Source organism: Mus pahari, chromosome 13 (assembly GCF_900095145.1).
Source record: "Mus pahari chromosome 13, PAHARI_EIJ_v1.1, whole genome shotgun sequence".
NCBI lineage: Eukaryota > Metazoa > Chordata > Mammalia > Rodentia > Muridae > Mus > Mus pahari.
This window is the reverse complement of record NC_034602.1, coordinates 55,041,567-55,049,120: the sequence shown is the minus strand read 5'-3', so window position 1 is coordinate 55,049,120 and position 7,554 is coordinate 55,041,567. Positions and strand designations below refer to the sequence as shown.

The following is a 7,554-nucleotide window of genomic DNA, read 5'->3' as shown; positions in this document are numbered from 1 at the left end:
GGAGAGGGAGAGGGAGAGGGAGAGGAGGAGGAGGAAGAGGAGGGAGAGGGAGAGGGAGAGGGAGAGGGAGAGGGAGAGGGAGAGGGAGAAGAAGATGTGTGTATGAGGAGGGCGTTTCCTTGAGCAGGCCTAGTTGGCCTTGTACTCACAGTCTTCCAGCCTCAGCCTCCCAAGGGCATCGTTCCATCTTGCTTTTCTTCTCTCTGGAAGGCATGACTAGATGCAACACTGGCCTCTTAGCTCTTAAATGTCACTCATTTTGTGGATTAGTAAAAGACCACAAATGACTCACATATTCCCCTATCTGACTTCTAAACTTCTATCCTCTGACTAGGGTGGAGGATAGTGAGAATGCGACCAAAAAACAAAACAAACAAAACAAAACAAAGCAAAATTCCATGGGCACCTGGCACCTGTCACTGCTTCCTAACCCTGGTCACCCTCAGCATTCATGACTCATTAAAAGGTAGTTCTAGGGGGCTGGAGGGATGGCTCATCAGTTAAGAGCACTGGCTGTTCTGACAGAGGACCTGGGATTCCCAGCATCCGCAAGGCAGCCCACAAACATCTGTAACTCCAGTTCCAGAGGATCTGATGCCTCTCCTGGCCTCTAGGGGTACCAGACTTGCATGTGGTGCAAACATTTAAGATAAATGCTTATCATATAACATAAAATAAAAACATTTTTTTAAATGATTATTTTCAGGGAGCTGAGACAGGAGGACTGCTGCAAATTTCAGACCCGTCAGGGACTACATAGTAAGACTCTTGTCTGAAATTTTTAATTTTCTTCTTAAAAGATGAGTATTGCCCTGCCTTTAGAGGCTTTGCAGGTGTGCCTGCTGTGCCACACGTGTGTCCATAGGTGGCAGGGAGGTGAAAGGCTATGTCTGTACTTAGTGTTCTGACCTGTGAACATTTGATTGATTAGTAGTCAAACACTCCCTGAAAAAAGGGAGGTCTGAGATGACCGCCAGTCTGGTGCTGTGTAGGCCAGATGGATTCCCAGGTCAGGGAGCAAGCCAGAGACTAGAAGAACCCGGCCTGGGGCCATAGACCCCTGATGAGGAGCAAGCCCTAGAGGACCACCACAGCAGCACCATGGGGCTTGGACAGGGAGACAGGAAGCTAGCCTGAGATTACTACTAGTCCAGTGTTGCACAGGCCTTGGAGAGCAAACCACGACCAAGATGACCTTTGCCCGGTGCCATAACACTCAAGTGGATCATAGCACTCCTGAGACCACTTCTGAGATATCCTCAGACACTCAGAGACCCTGGGATCCACTAAGAGGATCAAGTGAGTGGTGGAGAAACAGAAGAGAAGGAGAAACTGAAGGATGTGGGCACAATGAAGGGAGGCAGAACTGGAGACTCAAGAGTAGTGAGGGACAGCCTGATGTGAGTAGCTGGTGATGCCCCCTAGGTTCTTGTCTGTGCTGCTTCTGGGGGCCACATCTGGGATTGTGGTCCCTGAAGCAGCAGGAATCTGTTGCCACCAAAGGCCAGGTAGACTTTCCTGGTCTGGGCTGTTGCCTGGAGACATGTTGATGTCTGAGAGCTATGCAAAACTGGTCCCACCCCTTGTCTGGGCATCATGGGAGAGCTGGCCTATCCTTAGCCAACTGCATTATTTGGGAGAGCAGCTTGGGAGTTTCGGGTGAGCCAGCTCCAAGGGTGTGGTCTCTTGTCTGTCGTGTGGTGGCATGGACAAGGGAGAAATGCCTTCTTCCCCTCCATCTTTCCTCATTGCCTATAGCAGGCAAGAGAGCTGGCCCTGGGGTAACGAGAGCCAGAGAGCTGGTCCTGTCCCTCACCGGCTATGACACTTGTCTGGGGAGCAGGGTAGTGCTGGCCTTGGGTAGAGCGGTTGCTGCTGAGCAGACCCCATGGGCATGAGCATGTGAGAGTCAGTGAGCTGACCAACTCAGAGACCTCTCAGGCCCAGATCCAGGACTTTGAATTGGCCTACCCCATCAATGAACTGCTAAAGTGAAATAAAAGGCCAGCCCTACAGATCCAAAACTACAGGATCTCCATGACACAGGGCAAGAACAGGATATCCAAGAAGAATCCCAGTGAGGTTCCAGTATTGCTAGGGTACCAGAAGCCAGAGGCCTCGTACCGGACCAATGAGTCATTGCAGTGAACATTTGCAAATAAAGAAGTAGATAAAAGGGTATACCAAGGAACACACTGTTACGTACTATATATTCCACAGTGAGATTTTACCCCACTCTGTTGTGGGGGAGGTTGCAAGGGTGAAGGGCAGGTATAAGGGGAGGGAGAGAGGAGTCGGTTTGGGGTGTGTGATGTGAAATTTACAAAGAACCAACAAAAAGGTATTTTTTTAGGTGAAGTATTGCTTATCTGAGGTAATTGGGAGACAGAATGGATGAGCCTGCAAACAAGCACCACGCCTGAGGACCAGCCTCATCCTCCCTGTCCTGGGGCCTTTCGTGTCACTGACTTAGCGACAGCTTAGAATTCAGTAGGAACCTATTATTATTATTATTATTATTATTATTATTATTACTATGCCTTGTATCTGTTTTACCTCCCAGCCTTCTAAGTGCCTACACTTTGAGTTCTCTTTTTTTTTCCTTTAATTTCTGTGGGAATTATAATTGAACTCCCTAGAGTCTATGGACACCTTGTTTGAGGGTAGGTTTGCAGGGCTCTTTCCACACCCATTTATTTTCCTCTGGAAACTACACAATGAGACAAAACAAAGCCGTTTGAGCATATATCCCTAAACTGGACGTGTAAGAGAGCTAATGTATCACAAGGGTGAACTGGGGCTGGGGGTAAGGTGGGGCAGAGCTGTTCCGCCAAGCATTGGCGTTTGTTCAGCTGAGGGGACCACACGGGCTGAAGACAAACACTTGGGTTGCTAGAGGATTTAGAGGAGTTGCATCTGTTGGAGTTAAAGCCAACAGCAGAGACCTGGATGGGAAGGCACAGAAAGGAGAGCCCTGAGAGTGTGTGGAGCTAGCAGAGTCAGCAGGAGAATGAACTAAGCTTGCCTGGAATCGTCACACAAACTTCAAGGGTCTGTTTTCTTCTTTTCCTTTAGAACAGTTTTAAGTTCGCAGAAAAGTTGTGGAACCATACAGAACGCTCCCATATATCCTAGTCTGCATACACTCTCTCCTGTTACTAACATTGAACATTTGGCACAAGCAATAAGCCTAGTTTGTCCTGTTGTTATTAATTATAAGTCTATGCTTCATTTACACTTTTTCTCCCAAATCCCCTTTAATGTTCTCTTTTTGTTCAGGATCTATTAAGAGCACCATAGTATGTTTAGCTGTGATGTCTTCAGGCTTCTTGATTGTGCCTGTTTCTCTATTTCTTTGTGTTGTTGTTGTTGTTGTTGTTGCGGCTACTTCTTGTTGCTGCTGTGCATATGTATAGGTGGGTGGGATGTGCATATGGGTGGAGAGGCAAACTTTGCAGAATCAACTCTGTAGACTCATAAATGCAAGTGTGAGTTCTTGAATGGTTATGTCATGCTGTGAGTTATAGATTATTATTACTTGACTTATTCTGTTGCTCCAATTTGCTCTGTCTTTGCTCGTAGATGATCCTTCCATTGGTTCCTGTGTCTGTTTGATATCTCAGCTATGCACATGTACATGAGTTACAGCTTCCTTAACTTTCTGGCCGCACTAAATACTCTGGGTTCATTTTGTTTATCTCCTGATTCAGTCATGGAATTAGCCAATGCTTCTAATTCTATTATTGGAAAGTATACTAAAAGCTGAGCTCTGGTTTAATGTGCTTGATAATGTCAGGATGCCAGTGGGTCTATGATCTCTCAGCTGACACGTCGTAGTGATGCAGATATGTCTACCAGCTCACCAGGGAGAAAGCTGTATTCTGCTGCCTGCTTGCTTTGAAAGCTCATTTTAGTTCATGCCGAAATTGAATTGTTGTTTGAACAGCATTGAGAGGTGACTGGGCCCTTATGGAAGGAATTGTTACTCTTACAGAAGGGCAATTTGGGGGCATCTTGTGCCCACTATCTCTGCTTTTACCACATAATGATACACCTAGCAGTCCTTTGCCGGATGGAACTCTTCCATATTGGACTTCAAAACCTCTGCAACTGTGAGCCAATCACCGGCTGGTTGTAAAGCACCCAGCTTTGAACACTCTGTTTTGGCAGCATAGAACAAACAAGGTACTGCCTGTGCAAAACTGAACACAAGCTCAAACTTGTTTTCCTGAGCTCTAATCCGTTCCCACATGGATGTTTCTGTTCTCTTGTTCTGGATTATCTACGCCTACCATCTAGCAGGGAGAAGCCAAGCATGGTTAAAATGTTCATTCTTTTTTTTTTTTTTCTGAGACAGGGTTTCTCTGTGTAGCCCTGGATGCCCTGGAACTCACTTTGTAGACCAGGCTGGCCTTGGACTCAGAAATCCGTCCATCTCTGCCTCCCGAGTTCTGGGATTAAAGGCGTGCGCTAAATTGTTCATTCTTAGTATGAACAAATAGTGATATTAGAATTTTAGGCCTAGTGGGAAATATCTGTCTTCTGTGGAGCACAGTGCTCATGCGCAGTTTCTTCCATGGTAAGTCTCAGATTCTTCTTATAAAGTCCTTGAGTCAGCCAGTCCATCCATATCCAACAGAGAGATGGTTTCATATACTTACAATATAGATATTGACACATCTTCACTTCATGCCAGACACTCTCCCTATCAAAATGTTTTAGGGACTAGTGAGATAGTTCCTTGGATAAAGGCACTTACTCCAAAAGCTTGGGACAAAAATTCAATCCCACAAATACACAGAAAGGTGGATAGAGAGAGTGGATGCTACAAAGTTGTCCTCTGACCTCTATGTACATGCTGTGGCATGTGGACCCTTATGCACACTTCATGTGCACACACACACACACACACATCATCATCATCATCATCATCATCATCATCATCATACAATTAGTTGTGTTTCAGAAGTGCATGTATTCAGGTTGGTTCTTTATGCTGTTCAGTGCTGGGAGTCTTGATAAATACACAGTACCATGCATTCACCGTGAGGTATGAAGTGGGTGCTTGCACCGACCTAATAACCCTTCCTGAGGTTCAGCTGTTCAGTTCATCCCACGTTGTGGACTGTTCTTTTTGTTTTATGTTTGGTCAGGTTTTTTTTTTCTGAGACAAGTAAGGCCTAACTCTGTGGGCCTGCCTCTTACTATATATCCCAGGTTGACCTTGAACTCATGGCTCTCCTCTTGCCTTATTCCCCAAAGGCTATGATTATAGGCATGAGCCTCGGCCGGGGCCCACTCTTGTTTGAGGTAGACTTCTTTCTCTCTTTTCTAGAAGATACCAGAAGGGGTGTATTGAAATGTGAATATGGCTGAGAAAAGAAACAGTGGCACTTTTGGGGACCAGAGATGTGTGACCCATGACTGTTGTGATCCTATTTATGCTACAAAACCAGAATGGAACTCACTTATTCTGGGGAAGGGATCATTTTATGCCACACTGATTTAAAAAAAAAAAAAACCCTTTCTGTGTGTTAGATACGAAGAGGACAATGAAGGGTAAAGCAGTCCTGTTGAAGAGATTTTTTGGTTGTTTATTATTTTATGTGGATGTATGTGCCTGTGTGAGTTACATGCAGCACATGCATGCAGGGGCCCTCAGAGTCCAGAAGAGGGTATCAGATGCTCCGAATCTGGAGTTACAGGTGGCTGTGAGTCACCACGTGGGGACTGGCTACCAAAACTGAGTCTTCTGCGAGAGCAGTAAACCCTTCTCCTAACTGCTGATGAGATGTGTCTGCAGTGCCAAGACAGCCTGTTTAGAACATATATTTATTTTCTAAGTAGAGAAAGGTGAAAAAAAACAATCAAAGAGTCTAACATATGATTTATTTTCTGCTTAAGCCCATGAATGAGTTTGGGTTTGGAGATACCTTAGAAAGATATCTGTATTAGTCACAGATCTCTAGAGTCCCAGAATGCCTTTCTATATTGAGGGAATTTATTATGATGACTTACAGTCTGTAGTCCAACCCCCCAACAATGATCAGCTGTGAATTGGAAGTCCAAGAATCTAGTAATTGCTCAGTCCCACAAGGACTGGTTTCAGCTGGTCTTCTGTAGAAATAGACTCCAACCGATGTGCTGGCAGGTAAATGCAAGTGGCAAAGAAGAGCCTTCCCTCTTCCAGTGTCCTTATGTAGGTCTCTAGCAGAAGGTGTGGCCCATTTTCAAGGTGTGTACTACTACATCTGGATCCGGGACTTGTTCTGTCCCGGGTTAACCTTGAATTTGGAGAGCTCCTTGCCTTACTCTCCTGGCATTAAAGACATGTACTCACTTGCCTGGGCCTAAGCTTTTCGTAGCCACTGTGCCTCAAGATCTCCATGCCAAGATCCAGGTCAGAAACCTGTGTCTTCCAGACTCAAGGTGGATCACAGGTGTGCCTTCCAATTCTGGATGGTAGTTCATTCCAGATAGAGTCAGGTTGACAACCAGGAGTAGCCATCACAACACCTGCAAGTGAATATGCATTAATGTCTTTGACCTAAATGTTTGCCTTGGTGAGGCCTTTCTTCCTAGGAAATCCCCTTGACCTCGGATGTAGCCTGAGCTCCCATCAGGCTATCTTCGCTCTCCTTTCCTGAATACTTGTGCTAATCAGCTCTAGATTCCAACCCAGCGCCAGCATGTACTGGGTTGAGATTGAGATCTCAGCCTCAGAGCTTCTTACAGATCTGTTTGCCTGAAAGGCCATGAATGAAGTGGGAGAGAAATGAACCCACTCTGCTTCTGGGATAACAAGGACCTTTGCCTGGAGTCAACAGAAGGCCATTAAATAGAGAATGGTTTTCCTGTTCTTTGCACAATTCCCATACCCACCCAGCCTCTGGAGCCCCCCCCGCCCCCGGGGCAAGTGCAGTCTGTCATTCTGGCTGAGAGAGAAGCTGGGGTTTCAGCACAAAACAAACAAACAAACAAAAGGAAACTGGTAACGTTTCTTAACAATGGGCAGTCCATTGCCAGAAGCTAGGGACTCTCTTTAGTGTTTCCTATTTGTTGATGGAGAGAGACCCAAGGGTGAGGCCCTGGTTTCAGGATCCTTTCTTACTAAACTGTTGTTTCTGGTCCTTGTGAACAGTTGCCTGAGTTCTACAAAGGTGAGCACAAAACGGGATCGCGAGTAGTTTGCCCATTCCCTCATTGACTGACCATGTCCTTAGGGTAAGAGGTAAAGCTCTTACCCTATGACAGACCCTCCACCAGGAGAGGGACCCTTAAGGACTCAGAGAGCATACATGTGTGACTCTATTTCCGGTTGTTCCCTCATTTGCAGGAGATAATGTCAACCCCCCCCCACACCCCCTCATGTTCCTTGTCTCTAAGTTGGAATGATTCCACTATCTTTTCAAAACCTTTAGAGCACAAATATAGTAAACGCTCAAAAAATATTTACAATTAAAGGTGTGGAGGTGTGGTTCAGTGATAGAGATTTGCTTACTTTGCTCATAGTCCTGAGTTTGACTCCCAGCAACACACACACACACACACACA

At 45.8% G+C, this 7,554-nt stretch overlaps 1 non-coding gene across 1 annotated transcript; it reads left to right on the top strand.

The window, feature by feature from the left end:
• The first annotated feature begins 811 nt into the window (after positions 1-811).
• LOC115065264 lies at positions 812-943 on the top strand. The gene has a single exon (XR_003845057.1). It is a non-coding gene; the product is annotated as a small nucleolar RNA SNORA17 (small nucleolar RNA).
• Positions 944-7,554: the final 6,611 nt, after the last annotated feature.